Here is a 14,559-nt window from a genome sequence, read left to right as displayed (position 1 = left end):
GGGCAGAGATTGCAGTGAGCCGACATCATGCCACTGCACTCCACCCTGGGGGTGACAGAGTGAGATTCTGTCTCAAAAAAAAAAGCATAATTGCTACATTGCGAGGTCTGGCTCACACCTATATTTGCCGAAAGAGAACTCTAGCCAAAAATGCAAAATAAGAAGTGACTTTCTGAAAATCTTGCATACATTTATATTACTATATGTCTTAGGTATTCTAAAGTGCTAAATAAATTAATTTTTTTCTGAATGAATAGTTAAAAATAACCTATAATTAAATGGCATATGATAAAAGCACTGATATGCATAAAATGCATATTCATCTTTAGTTAACTTTTCGAACAGTTGCCAAAAGTCCAATTTTGTGGTTTAGTTGCTTAGTGTGCCTAAGATTAATATTTCTTGCATCACAACAGATACTCACAGGCATCCTCTATTTATTATTCTTTCTGTTACTGTAAATGGTAATTGGGACAACTGGAACTCATGTTCTTAAATCAAGGCAGAAACCCCTTTGAAGCAGCAGAGACTATGTTGTGGGTTTCCCCTTTTAGTGCTCATTTTAAAAGACATTTTGGTTCATCTTTAAGATTTAAAGGCTACTGATATGCAGAGTCATAATAAAATAGATGTTTCAGTCTTCGTGTGGAATGTTTCTGTAATTGGGTTTTAATTGAACTATTTTAAATGGATATTTCAAAACCTGAGTGGCTGTTTTAATAATGTGCTCCAATATGCAGCTGATTATGTCTTTATTCCTATTGGATTGTCAGGGAATTTAAACTTCTATCAGGATTTGCTGGTCACTGCTTCCTTGACATCCTCTTTTTGTTCCCTGCACAGGCATTCCAGCAGTAACTTTGATAAGACTAATGACCAGGAAACAAAACTATAAAGCCATATTACGTGGCCTCAAATAAAAACTTTCATATAACATATTATGTCCACATTTTTAGGATGGCAAACATTGCTTTTGGTTCAGAGAGAAGCCTACCATCTGTCACCTGAAGAGCAGGCACAACAGCAGTTGCTCTGAACACAAATACTCCTTTTTAAGATACAATCTACTCTGATGTGTTAGAGGAGAAGAACAACCTAGGGCACACAGAGGAGTCTACTGTCTAGCAAAAGTCCAGTCCCTTAATCATTTCATCCCTTTTTATTACTCTGAACTCGGGGTTATAACAAGGATTGTACAGACTCTCAGAGAGATGCACTCCAGATCTCCGAAGATGAGAATTGGACTAACCAAGATGGTGTCCCTGTTGCTAAAGCAAACTCTGATTTGATAACACAGGCCTAGCTTATATTATTGTATGTCAGTCTATTGTGCTTTGCAGATATTACATTTCTTACAGATTGAAGGTTTGTGGCAACCTGGCCTCAAGCAAGTCTATTAGCGCCATTTTCCCAGCATGTCCCGCTTCGTATGACCATGTCACATTTTGGTAATTCTTGTGATTTCAAATTGTCATTACTATTGTGTTTCTTATGATGATCTGTGATCAGTGACCTTTGATGTTACTATTTTAATTGTCTTGAGGCACCATGAACTGCACCCATGTAAGACAAAGAATTTAATCCAGAAATGTTGCATGAGCACCAACTGCTCCACTGACCAGCCATTTTCCAATCTCTCTCCCGCTCCTCAGGCCTAAGACCCAATGACGGGAATTAGGCCAATTAATAACCCCACAGTAGCCTCTAGGTTTTCAAGTGAGAGGAAGAGTCACACATCTCTTACCCTAAATCAAAAGCTAGAAATGATTCAGCTTAGTGGGGATAGAATGTCCAAAGCCAAAACAGGTTAAAAGCTGGGCCTCTTGCACCAAGCAGTTACCCACGTTGTGAATCCAAAGGAAAAGTTCATGAATGATATTAAAACTGCTACTCCAGTGAACACACAAATGGTAAGAAAGCAAAACAACTTAACTGCCGATTTAAAGAAAGTTTGAGTGGTCTGCACAGAAAATCAAACCAGCTACAACATTTTCTTAAGCCGAAGCTTAATCCAGCACAGGGCCCTAACTCTATTCAATTCTATGAAGCCTGAGAGAGGTGAGGAATTGGCAGAAGAAAAGTTTCAAGCTAGCAAAGGCTGGATCATGAGGTTTAAGAAAAGAAGCCATCTCCATAACATAACAGTGCTAGGTGATGCAGCAAATACTAGCGTAGAAGCTGCAGTAAGTTATCCAGAGGATCTACCTAAGATCATTGATGAACGTAGCTACACTAAACAACTGATTTTTAATCTATACAAAACACCCTCCTACTGAAAGAAGAGCCATCAGTGGCAAAAGGCATCTCCTATTTAAGAAGGCTTTCATAACTGGAAAGAAGTCAATGCATGGTCAAGCCCTTCACTTTCTTGTGAAGGGCTAATGTAGCTGCTGTATTTTTTTTCAATTTTCAAAAATATTTTATTTCATTTTTACTAGAGACAAGGTCTCACTATGTTGCCCAGGCTGGTCTCAAACTCCTGGGCTCAAGCCATCCTCCCACCTCAGCATTCCAGAGTGCTGGGATTACAGGCATGAGCCACAGCACCCAACCTAGCTCGTTACTTTTTAAGTTGAAGCCGATGCTCATTTACCATTCTAAAAATCCTAGGACCCTTAAGAATTATGCTAAATCTGCTCTTCTTGTGCTATGTAAAGGGAACAGGGAAGCTAGGATGTCAGCACATCTTTTAACAGCATGGTATACTCAATATTTTAAGCCCACTGTTGAGAACTACTTTTCAGAAAAAAAAAAAAAGGATTCTTTTCAAAACATTACTGCTCTTTGACAATGTACCTGTCTTAAGAGCTGTGATGGAGATGTACAAAGATATTAATGTTGTTTTCATGTCTGCTAGCACAACATCTATTCTGCAGCCCATGGATCAAGGAGTCATTTCAACTTTCAAGTCTTATTATTTGTGAAATATATTTCATAAAGCCACAGCTGCCATAGACAGTGATTGCTCTGATGCATCTGGGAAAAGTAAGTTGGAAACCTTCTGGAAAGAATTTAACATTTGGGATGCTATTCAGGACATTCAAAATTCATGGGAGGAGGTCAAAATGTCAACATTCACAGGAGTTCGGAAGAAGTTGGTTCCAACTGTCACAGATAATATTGAGGGATTGAAGACTTCAGTGGAGAAAGTAACTGCAGATGTTGTAGAACTAGCAAGAGAACTAAAATTAGAAGTGGAGCATGAGGATGTGACTGAGTTGCTGGAATCTCATGATCAAACTATAACAGATGAGGAATCGCAACTTATGGATCAGCTAAGAAAGTGGCTTCTTGGGACAGAATCTTCTCCTGGTGAAGATGCTGTGACATTGTTGAAATGACAACAAAAGATTTAAAGTATTACATAAATTTAGTTGATCAAGCAGTGGCAGGGCTAGAGAGAATTAACTCCAATTTTGAAAGAAGTTCTAATATGACAAAAATGCTATCAAGCAGCATCATATGCAACAAAGAAATATTGTCTGAAAGGAAAAGCCAATTGATGCAGCAAACTTCACTGTTGTCTTATGTTAAGAAATTGCCACAGCAACCTTAACCTTCAGCATTCAACACCTTGATCCGTCAGAAGCCATCAACATAGAGGCAAGATTCCCACCAGAAAAATTATGACTTTGCTGGAGGCTCTGATTGTTGGTGGCATTTTTAGCAATGAAGTATTTTTAATTAAGGTATGTAGAGTATTTTTTAATAATGCTACTGCACACTTAATAGACTACAGTACAGTGTAAACATAGATTTATATGCACTGGGAAACCAAAGTCTTCGTGTGACTCACTTTATTGAAATGTTCTCTTTATTGCAGTGGTCTGAAATTGAACTCACAATATTTCTGAGGCATGCTTGTACTGCCCTCTCCCAAGAATGCCTACGTGACCAGCCCTCAGACTGGATCTTCTGCTTCCAAATTATGTTTGCAGTTCATGTAGCAGGCATAACAGACTTCGATCCTAATAGTTGCCTTCTTGCAATCTCTAGTAGCTGCAGCAACCTCCCACTGCAGATGTCTATTGTGAATCTGGGCCCCTGGCCCTTGGTCTACATCTCACGTGCATTCAGCCTTCTTGCACTTCCAGCCTCTTCTCCTTGTGGCTTTCTTGCCCTGCCACTTTGCTTATGTGCACTGTGGCCAAAGCTAAGGCACCAGGGAGCATCAAGAAAAGACAAACATCTGTGAGTTGGATATGTGCCAATATTTATATTCTCTTATACCTCAATGCCCTGTGCTAGAGTGTCAGAGAGGAAACGCAGAATGCAGCCATACTTCTTTTCAATCTACTGGTCAAATTTGGGTGGTTCAAGGTAATATACCCATTTTTTTATGTCTAGATGCTACACTGACATTATGATTAAAATACATTAATTTGTAGGAATAGATTAGATGTAAAACTTCAGAACATAAAAAGTACATGTGGTATCTTGAATCTAAGTTGCACTCCAGAATACTATGTATAATTCCAGTAAAACAATGTAAACAATGTACAGTGTTACTTGGTTTGATAAAATGGATAAGAGGAGGAGGCCTGGAGCCCAACTACCCAGGTTCACATTCCAATTCTACTATTTTTACTAATTGTGTGTGACCTTGGACAAGTTCCTAAACTTCTCTAAGGCCTAGCGTCCCCAGCTGTGACAGGGTAATGTTGACTCTGTCCTAGAATTGCTGTGAAGATTTAGTGAATATCCCTGGGCAAGTACTCAGGACATCTTATCTATCACTGTTTTTAGATATAACAATAAAGCTTGAGCACATCAGCATGAATAATTGCTAGAAAAATAATTTTGAATCAATTAATGGCAAGTAAAATGCATGCTATGAAGAAAAGCACAAATAAGAATCTAGTGAATAGCTTCAATACACAGATCATAAATGGAAAAGACAATTCAATGACTTCTAAATAAATGTACTCAGCACTACCCAGCATGTTGCCTCTACCGAGGCTCCAGCATCTGAATGTCCAAAGCCTTCGCTTTTAAGCTCTTTCATTGTGAAACCTCTAAAGCTGGCTTTACGAACTCGTTCTTTTGTCTCTTAATTTTAAACTTCCCCATGTACTGAGTCTGCAGTGCCTAGCAATCCTTCTTTCATCTGCCAAGGGCATTTCTGTTTTCTTCCTATGTCTTTACCAACAAGGGGAATTTGGAAATTAATATCTTCAATTTTATTCACAATAAATATTTCACTCCTTGGAAAAAAATGCCTATATTATCTATACTAAAATGACACCTTCTCGACCCCAGCATAGAACCCAGAAAGGACAAATGATTTTAAAAGTTTATTACTTAAGGTGGACTTAGAATTCAGCAGGAAAAAACTACTACACAAAGACAACCAAGACAAAATTAGATTAAGTTCCCAATTTATTTAGCCAAATATACAGGCAGACGTGGTTCACATCAGAAGGGGTATTGCTCAATCAGAGTATCTCAGTTTCCTACTATTCCTCAGCCTTTTTATACCCATTCAGGAAGAACATCCTAAAAGTTTGCACACTTATGGGCAGACATCAGTGCCTCTCTTGATACTTTGTTGAAACCAATGATCAACAAGGCTACATCTTCATTTAGGAGGTAAATGTAGAGTTATTGGCATGGATTTCCTGTCGTATATCTCCTACTTTATAGTATCCCTATCTTCCATTCCTTACCTTTTTTTTTTTCTCGTACAGAACTATTATATTGGCAGTTTGATTCTGAACTTTGTCTGATCAAAAAATCCAGCTACCCACAAAATGCTACACCCATCCAAAAAGAAAAATATAGTAGGTAATATCTTTAAATATGAGCATTATGTCAGGGTAATTTCATAGCATAAATAAAAGAGATGTAAACATATGCTAAACATTGTGAAAATGGCTATGGTTATATGTACTAGTCTTCTCAGGCTTCCATAACAAAATACTGTAAGTCTGGTGGTCAAAACAACAGAAGTTTATTTTCTTACAATTCTAGAGGCTGAAGGTCCCAGATCAAGCTCCAGCAGACCAGTTCCTGATGAGGGCTCTTTTCTTGGCTTGTAGAGGCAGCCTTCTTGCTGTGTCCTCACATGGCCTTTCCTGTGTGCATGTGCGTGGAGAGAGAGAACATTAGAAAAGTACATGTGGTGTCTTGCACACTTAGTAGACTACAGTACAGTATAAACGTAGCTTTTATATGCACTGGTAAATCAAATTCTTCTTGTGACTCACTTTATTGAAATGTTCTCTTTATTGCAGTGATCTGAAACTGAGCTCACAATATTTCTGAGGCATGCCTGTACTGCCCTCTCCCAAGAATGCCTAGGTGACCAGCCCTCAGACTGGATCTCCTGCCTCCAAATTATGTGAGAGACTGAGAGCTCTCTCTCTTCATTTCCTCGTAAGGCCACCAAACCTGTCAGGTTAGGACCCCACCATTATCACCTCACTTAACTTTAATTACCTCCTAAAATTCTGGTATCCAAATACAGTCACATTGGGGGTTAAGGCTTCCACATGAATTTTGTAGGGACACAATTTAGTCCCTCGCATGTAATAGCCATATCAATACCACTCTTATGTAAGTTTATCCAGATAATTGATATAATCTGTTAAATCTATTGTTGGGTCATCCTACTTATGCTATAGCCTTTACCAGACATTCCCTCTTTGACTTCCAAGCCCATTTCAATAACAAGGGAGCACTCTTCCTCACATTTTCCTCCTAGTTAGTTCAGTTAACACACACACAGCATTACTACAACAGTTAGTAAATGAAATCAACAATGCTGCTTTTCTCATAGCGACCAATTTTTTACCCTATCCATGCCAATTCTATTTTCTAAGATTTGAACCTGATGCACTTTTGCTATCAAGCCCCATGCCTACATTTGACACTAAGATTCTGAAGTTGTTCATTCTGTCCTTCTGAGATCTGAAAGATGGCCCACAGGGGCTGTCTCATATCCTCACATGTTCACATTTCATGTCTGAATCTCAAGCTTCACACACTTCTGAGATCTGGAAGATGGGCCATAGGGGCTGTCTCATATCCTCACATGTTCACATTTCATGTCTGAATCTCAAGCTTCACACACTTCTGAGATCTGGAAGATGGGCCACAGGGGCTGTCTCATATCCTCACATGTTCGCATTTCATGTCTGAATCTCAAGCTTCACACACTTCTGAAGGCTCACTGATTTGTCAAGGAAAAGGAGTACATTATTTGATTTAATTATGGCCATCATATTTGACTCTGTCTCCCTGAGGCTTTTTGGTTTCCAACCAGTATATCGCTTCTGATTTCCCTCTCTCACCATTACGTTTTCTGAATAGGTCTTCTCTTCCTGTCATGCTAATTAACACCCCCCCCCCGACCACCATCTCGCTTCCAAGCACATATACACTCTCATTTCCAGGACGTATTCCTCCATTACTGCCATATAGGGACCTCTTTCCAGAAGAAAGAGATCACATCTCATAGGCCCAATAAACCACTCACCAACAGGAACTTTTACAGAACTGAAAGGAGCCTTCTGACAGAAGCCAAGCCTATTATCCTAATTGCAGGCAATACAGCTTGGAGCCTTCTGAAAGATTTTCTAGAAAAGCCACTGCAAACTACCTTGACCTTCCTCACAGGCCCTTATGATAAGAGTAGACCACTAAAATTGATAACTAAATTATGACTCATCATAGGTGTCAGGGAAGTCTAAACCCAGCAACCATTTTAGATGGCTCTGAAGTATTTGGGGGATTGTTTTAAAAACGTAAGTACTATTTGAATAGTACTTAATGAACTTCAGTGAAAAACATTGGAAAGAGTATTTAGAAACCTCATTATTATTAACTTTTACGCTATTGTGACTTTATTTAAAATACTTTGTTAAACTGAGAATGTCTTTCCCTTCCAGCGCCTACTTACCTGACCATTGTCTCAACTACAGCTGATGGGACCCATGATAGAGGCTTAACCAAAACTAGCCCATGAGATTCTTTTTCTCAGGAATGTAGAAATGAGGCAGAGGTTAGCCACTGTCCGTGTGCTCTGGAGCTAAATGCATGTAAGTGTAAGGGTCCTCTTCTGTCCTAAGCTGACACAGGCTGTAGAGAAAAGTGGTTGATGCTGCCAATCAGAGAGAAGCAGATGCAGGAGCCATGCAGCCTGGAAGGCGAGAGGAGGGCCAAGAAAATGAGCTTGGTTTCCAAGGGGTTCCGCAATTGCTATTTTCGGTGGCTGCTGAGCCCAGGTGCTGTTTCTTCACTTGAGCTCCATGACCCTCCCTGTGCGGCGGGTTGAATGGTGACCTCCAAAAGATATGTCCACCTGGAACCTCAGAATAAGATCTTATTTGGAATAGTCTTTGTAGATGTCAGTAAGGTGAAGATCTGGAGATGAGACCCTCCTGGATTACGGTGGGCCCTGAGTCCACTGGCAGGTGTGCTTCTCGGGGACCGAAAAGGGGAAGACAGGGCCACACAGAGGAGGAGACGGAGGCAGAGATTGGAGTGATGCTGAGACAGGCTAGGCCAAGGTCCGCCAGGGGCTGCCAGGCAGCCACCGGAAGCTGGGAGAGAGTCAAGCAAGGACCCCCCGCCGAGCCTTCCGAGGGAGCGCGGCCTGCTGGCACCTGGGTGTCAGACTTCTGGCCTGCAGACTGTCAGAATAAGCTCCTGTTGTTTTAAGCCACCTGGTTTATGGTAATTTCTTGCAGCAGACCTAGCAAATTAATAGACCCCATAGTCCTGTAATTCATTTTGCTTAAACGAGCATGAATAAGATTTAGTTTTACTAATAAATAAAAGTTTCTTGACTAAGACAGAGGTTATTTATACATAGAAGTTATTTTACTAACAATTTTAAAATATCTTATTGTTACTGTCTGACAATTAAAAATATTCTTAAAAAGAATGTGAAAAATAATCAATAAACTATTGATTTCTAACAAGGAGGTAATATACAGATGGGATGGTAACCCCCATAATTGTATGTTTGGCCTTTTGACATCAGTCAGCATCCCATATGAATATCTCCCCTAATATTCTAAGATGTGAAGATACTTGCATGAGCTTAGTTTTTAAAGTTTTGCTTTCTAATCCTTTATGGTCATGAAAATTGCTTTTCTATATATACCAGTCAAAGTGTAGTATAATTCTATAGAAGAGCAAACTGAAAACAGAAAAAAAAGTCATCTGATAGGAGAGGGGAAAGGAGGTACTAGGTTCTTGGAGCATAGATAGGCCACCACCCCGGCCTCCTTCACAAATTGACGTGAATGATCTCTTTGGCTGACTGACTAACTGATCCTCTAGTATTGGGGGCTATAGTGAAGAGATTCTACCTCCCCCTCAGGGACATCCAAGTAGTAACTCCACACAGACCTAGGAAATAGACCAGCCACTGGAGGAAGAAATTATTTAGCCCAATGCTCTCAGTTTACAGAGAGAAAGCTAAGGCTCAGAGAGGTGATGTGAACTCCCTATGGCTGCAGAGCTGCTGACTGCATCCTCTCTGCTAATAAATGCAGGAATAAGGGAAGAAGCAGCAGGATGGGGCTACTTGGAAATTCACAAGCCTGCTGAGGAAAAGAAAAAAAAATCAAAACAGCAGCAAAAAACAAACACGACAAGATTTTAAAATGCTATTTTGTGGTCATTGGAGGAAACTCCGAATTCTGCCTTCAGTTCAATCTCTCTGTCCCTGAAGTGAATAAGAAAGAGAAGTTCATGTTTCTTTTGAAAGCTATGTTGTCTGTTCAGCAAAGTCTGAATGGTAAGAAAATTAGGTTCTGCCCTGCCTCTGTATTTTCCAGCTGGACCTATATTCCCAAGCAATGTCACACATCTGCAAGTAAATTAATCCAAAGCAAAATAACATGGAGTTTATTTAAAGTTCAAGGCATTTCTTGAACATAGGCATTTGGTCCAACGGGTCACTGATTCCATTTTCAGTGCACTGATAACAAAATTCATATATATTTAAACATTAAAACAAAAAAAGGAAAACCTTTTACTTGTTTTATTCTTCTTATCCATGACATTTCTTGAGGGTTTAGACATTTGGCCCCTAATTTTATTTTCACTTCATTGCTCCGACAGCCGAGCTGCATAGCTTGGCATTAAAACAAAAATCAGTCTGTGTGGTTGCAATATACAATTTCCTTGGTGTGGGAGGGCCTGCAATGTCTGGTTACTTCCTGCCCAGCCATCTTTGTTGGTTGCACTGACAGGAAAGGTCATTCAGCTTTGTGATGAAATATAAATTTGGGAGAAAAGAAGGAATCTAATTATCTGGCCTCAGAGTCCAGTGGAGTGAAGATGAGCTGGATAGCTGAGCTCTGACTTGAACGTCTGCCCTCGCCTCACGCCAGCACAGGAATGTCAATTGGCGAATGCTCCTGATTTAATATTCTTGCTCTTACTCAAACAGGAAAGCAGTCTTTCTTTTAAAGCATTGCCACTGTGCTTTCTGTAATCTTTAAAACTGTTCACTTCTAATCACCTCTTGAATCCTGAAATACATGTTCACATTTACCGATAAGATCTTCCTCCCTATCAGAGACTGAGTGTCTTGGGCTTTCTTGACTAATGCTACGTTGGTCACTGCTGTGGTCTGAGTGTTTGTGGCTCCCCTAGAATTCATGCTGAAATCTAGTCACCAGTGTGAGAGTGTTGGGAAGCGGGGCTGTTGGGAGGTGATTAGATCGTAAGGGCGGAGCCCCCATCAATAAGGGGATCGGTGCCCTGATGAAAGAGGGCCCAGAGAACCGCCTCGCCCCGCACACCGTGTGAGGATGCAGCAAGATGGTGCTCTCTGTGAACAAGGAAATAGGCCCTCCCACAGACACGGAAACTGTCAGGCCTTGATTTCGGACTTCCCGCTTCCAGAACGGTGAGAAATAAATTTCCGTTGTTTATAAGCCACCCAGTCTATGGTATTTCGTTATAGCTGCCAGAACAAACCAAGACAGCAGCACTGCTTCCTCAGGCCATTAGGTGAGAGTGCAAATCTCAGCAAATCAATCCTGGCTTTGGTTCCAATCCTTTGCGAACACTTTTCAGGTCAGAGTTTTAGACTCCAAGGAAAGTAGCGGCTTCGTCCTGCCTTCTCTTAAGTGTATCTATGCTTGCTGTTATTTCTCACAGGGAAGTAGCAACTTACACTCAAATCACTTACTTCTTTGAGAAAAGTATTGAATATTCCCCAAATCTTTTGTTATCCTATTTGGGGACAGAGGAAGGAGTCTGTTGGCTTCAGAGCCCAAACAGGAGCCATTGTATGGCTATTTTCTTAACCATATCTGAAAACAGAACACCAGCCATTGCCCAGAAGTGTCTGCATTAGCTGAGTTGCTAACTTGTGAATGAATTGTGTGTATTTTGCATTGTTAATGTAAAGAAAATCTAAAATTTAAATATTTGCGCCCTAAAATTAAGCAAAAAAAAAAAAAAAAAAAAAAAATCAGAAAATAGAAAGGAATTTGAAGAAATATTTCTACAAGGTTTTATGCAAGGCTGCAGGTAAAGCCATATGGGCTGTGGTTGAATAGGCACCATTCAGATAGGCATAGGTGCCATTCAGATAGGCATAGGTGATGATGTGAATGGTTCTCCCTGGAGAGTTGTTTGATGCAGTGGCCCCACCCATGGGGCAGGAACTTTGGGTAGAGTAGCCGAAGGAGTAGGCAGGTAGCCTGAATGACAGTTCATTGAAGAGCTTGGCTAGAACACCTCAAAAGCTCCCTCAAGTCTGGCAAAGACCCTTCCTCTCCCTGGAATTGAAAGTGTGGAGACTGACAGGTATTTTTCTCCAGCCACTCATTGTGTTCTGCTTGGAGTTAGCTTTACTCAACATTTAGCACCCCCTTGCCCTTTGAACATAAGACTATATATGTATGTTATTGACCTCTTCTCTCCACCCTCGTAGATGCCAGCCTTTCCAGCTTATTGTCATTATTTATGGCTCTACTAAGACATAAAACTGGCTTCAGAAACACAAAACAGAATAATGGGGATGGAGAAGTCAGAGACTGAAGTCAGTTCTAACCCATCCCGTGGCTCCCTCTCCTATGGACCAATTGAGAATTATTTTCTTATATAAAGTGTTTTTGTGGTAATGTGAAAATGCCATTCTCTACAATGTGCAGACACACATGCACAATGCATACATACATACACACACACACACACAAACACACAAATGTGTCCACATCGCAAAAAGATTGCTTGGTGAGGTGTCAGTTTGCTGAATTAAGTGTATATTTAATGCTACCTCAACTTCACATTAAGGAGACTTTCATGCCCTTGATAGAGGCAATATTCAGTACAGTCTTTCCTAAGTTTATTGTGATGGGTTATATTTTAAACAAAAGGGAAAAGTAGAAATGAAAAGAAAGAAACCGAAGCTGAATTGTAGATACAAAATGGAAAGAAGAAAATCATTTTTACAAAGTAAGAAATATCAGAAGGTATGAATTACGAGTCAAAAATAATTTGACAAAATTGCAACTATTTCAATAAATTTTTAAAAACCTATCAAACACGAGGGAAATGGGGAGCACTAGGTTCTAGTTATGAATCTTTTTCTAACTAATCATATAATTAATTACCTGATCTCTGGTTTTCTGTTATGACATCAGAAATGGACTAAGACAAACACTATTCTGTGGGAGTTGGCATGGAATAACGTGAAAGACATGAGTTTTGAAGGCAGAGACACCCAGGGTGGAGTCTAATTCCATTAACTTCTCTGATGATTTTCTTTACCCTTCTCATCAAAAGCATCCTGTATACTAATCATCTAACTAACCAAGAAGCATTTATTGATAACCTACTGTCTATGATATGGCACCAGTCTAGGTAATATGTGGGGGACAAAGGCACGTAAGACACATGTGTCAAAGAAGGGAATGCATGTCACTGAGTAGATGGCACAATGCAGGATCACAGTGTAGAGACAGAAATACATAGAAAACACTTCAAGATAGTAGTAACATGAAATACATTAAAAAAACAAGTAGATTAGCCATATTATAACATAGGGATTGCATTGGAAAAGGTGAGTAGGGGGAGAAACAGATTTAAAGTGAGATATGGCAAGACTGTAGAAGACTTTGAATGCCAAGCTAATAAATGAGGGTTTCAGTAAATAGGTAAAGAGATATAAGCAAATTGGTCTTCTAAAAGGCATGTCAGAAGCATGCAAAATGGATTGAATTAGTGAGAAAACTCAAGGGTCTGAAAATAGTCTTTGGCATTCAAGGGCAAGTTGACATTCTCACCCATCAGTTTGACAGGTGTGAATAATCAGGTTGTTATGGAAATGGCATAGGAGATTAAAATCATCAAAATCAAATATCCGTATATATTTTTATCTCTATTGCTATTGTATTACTGATGATAAAAAACTTTTGACATATGATTTCTAATAAATGGAGCAATTAACAATTATTTTATGTCTAAGCCCACAATTTTCATTAATTTCCCCAAAAGGTAATCTTTCTTTCTTCACAGTTGTGATTAAAAATAAAACCTCTGAATTCATTTGCCAAGACTATATAAAGGCTTTTCTACTATTTTCCCAGATGTGCAACCTTTGTTTCTCTGTATGTTTAACTTCTATTCTTTCTGACAATTTTATAACTAGCTGGAAATCTAAACATTTCTTTTCTCTCAAGAAATATGTTAAACTGAAAAAACATGATATCTAGGCTTTGAACAAGACAAAACAAACCAACCTCAAAATATTCATGAACTTCAAATCACTCAAAATTCACAAATCTGTATACATTAGGCTGCAAGAGTTTTAGCAATATATGTAATATGACATGCTGTCTGCTTTACATCTAGACAAAATAAATAGAAATTGTAATGGTTTTATGGAAATCTTAATACACAGGGACATTATAAGAGACATTAGTTTGGAAGTCTGTTACAAACGTTAAAGCAGCAGCTTCTATGTGACTTTTGCATTGAAGAACCTGACTCAAATACCTGGTGGGTATCCATGATTACATGTCTATTTTCTCAAGCATCTACAATTAGGACAGTGCCTAGAAAAGAGAAAATTTGGTTAATTTTAATGCATTTTTTTCAGTCACCACCACTTCCAATTTGTATATAGACTCTACACATGAGCCTCCTCCTTTACTTATCTTTAAATATTGAATTTTCTCACGAGTAGGTTTTAAGCACTCTTTTCTTACACATATGTACTTTTTCACAGTTGATCTCACACACTCCCATGAATGTAGATCTATCTACCATCTATAATCTGATAAATGCTAATTATGTCTTTAGCTCCAACTTTCCCCCTAGATCTAGGCTTATATCCAACTATTTATTTGAAATTTATGTTGAATGTCTCATAGGCATTTCAAGTAGCCTTAGATATCCCAACGTATCCCAAGTACATTCTATGACTTCCCTCCTGCCCTCGCCCAGCAGAGTCATCTTTACATTTCAGTAAATAGCACCATTATCCACTTGGTTACCAGGCAACAACCTAAAAGTCACCTGCTTCCACTCCTCCCTTCTCCCATCCCTCACCTCCTCTCATCAGGCTCTCTGTGACACTCCCAGATA

General features: G+C 39.4%; 1 long non-coding RNA gene across 1 annotated transcript in view; it reads right to left on the bottom strand.

Moving 5' to 3' along the window:
- Positions 1–5,413: 5,413 nt before the first annotated feature.
- Positions 5,414–14,559, bottom strand: part of LOC117980137 (uncharacterized) — a 28,246-nt gene continuing 19,100 nt past the window's right edge. The window contains exons 2-3 of the long non-coding RNA XR_004671307.2: positions 13,969–14,027; positions 5,414–6,074 (exon numbers count right to left, since the gene is read on the bottom strand). This is a non-coding gene — a long non-coding RNA (uncharacterized LOC117980137). The remainder of the gene's footprint in view (positions 6,075–13,968; positions 14,028–14,559) is intronic.

This window comes from Pan paniscus, chromosome 3 (genome assembly GCF_029289425.2).
Source record: "Pan paniscus chromosome 3, NHGRI_mPanPan1-v2.0_pri, whole genome shotgun sequence".
NCBI lineage: Eukaryota > Metazoa > Chordata > Mammalia > Primates > Hominidae > Pan > Pan paniscus.
The sequence above is the reverse complement of the archived record's forward strand: the minus strand, read 5'-3'. Positions and strand labels throughout refer to the sequence as shown.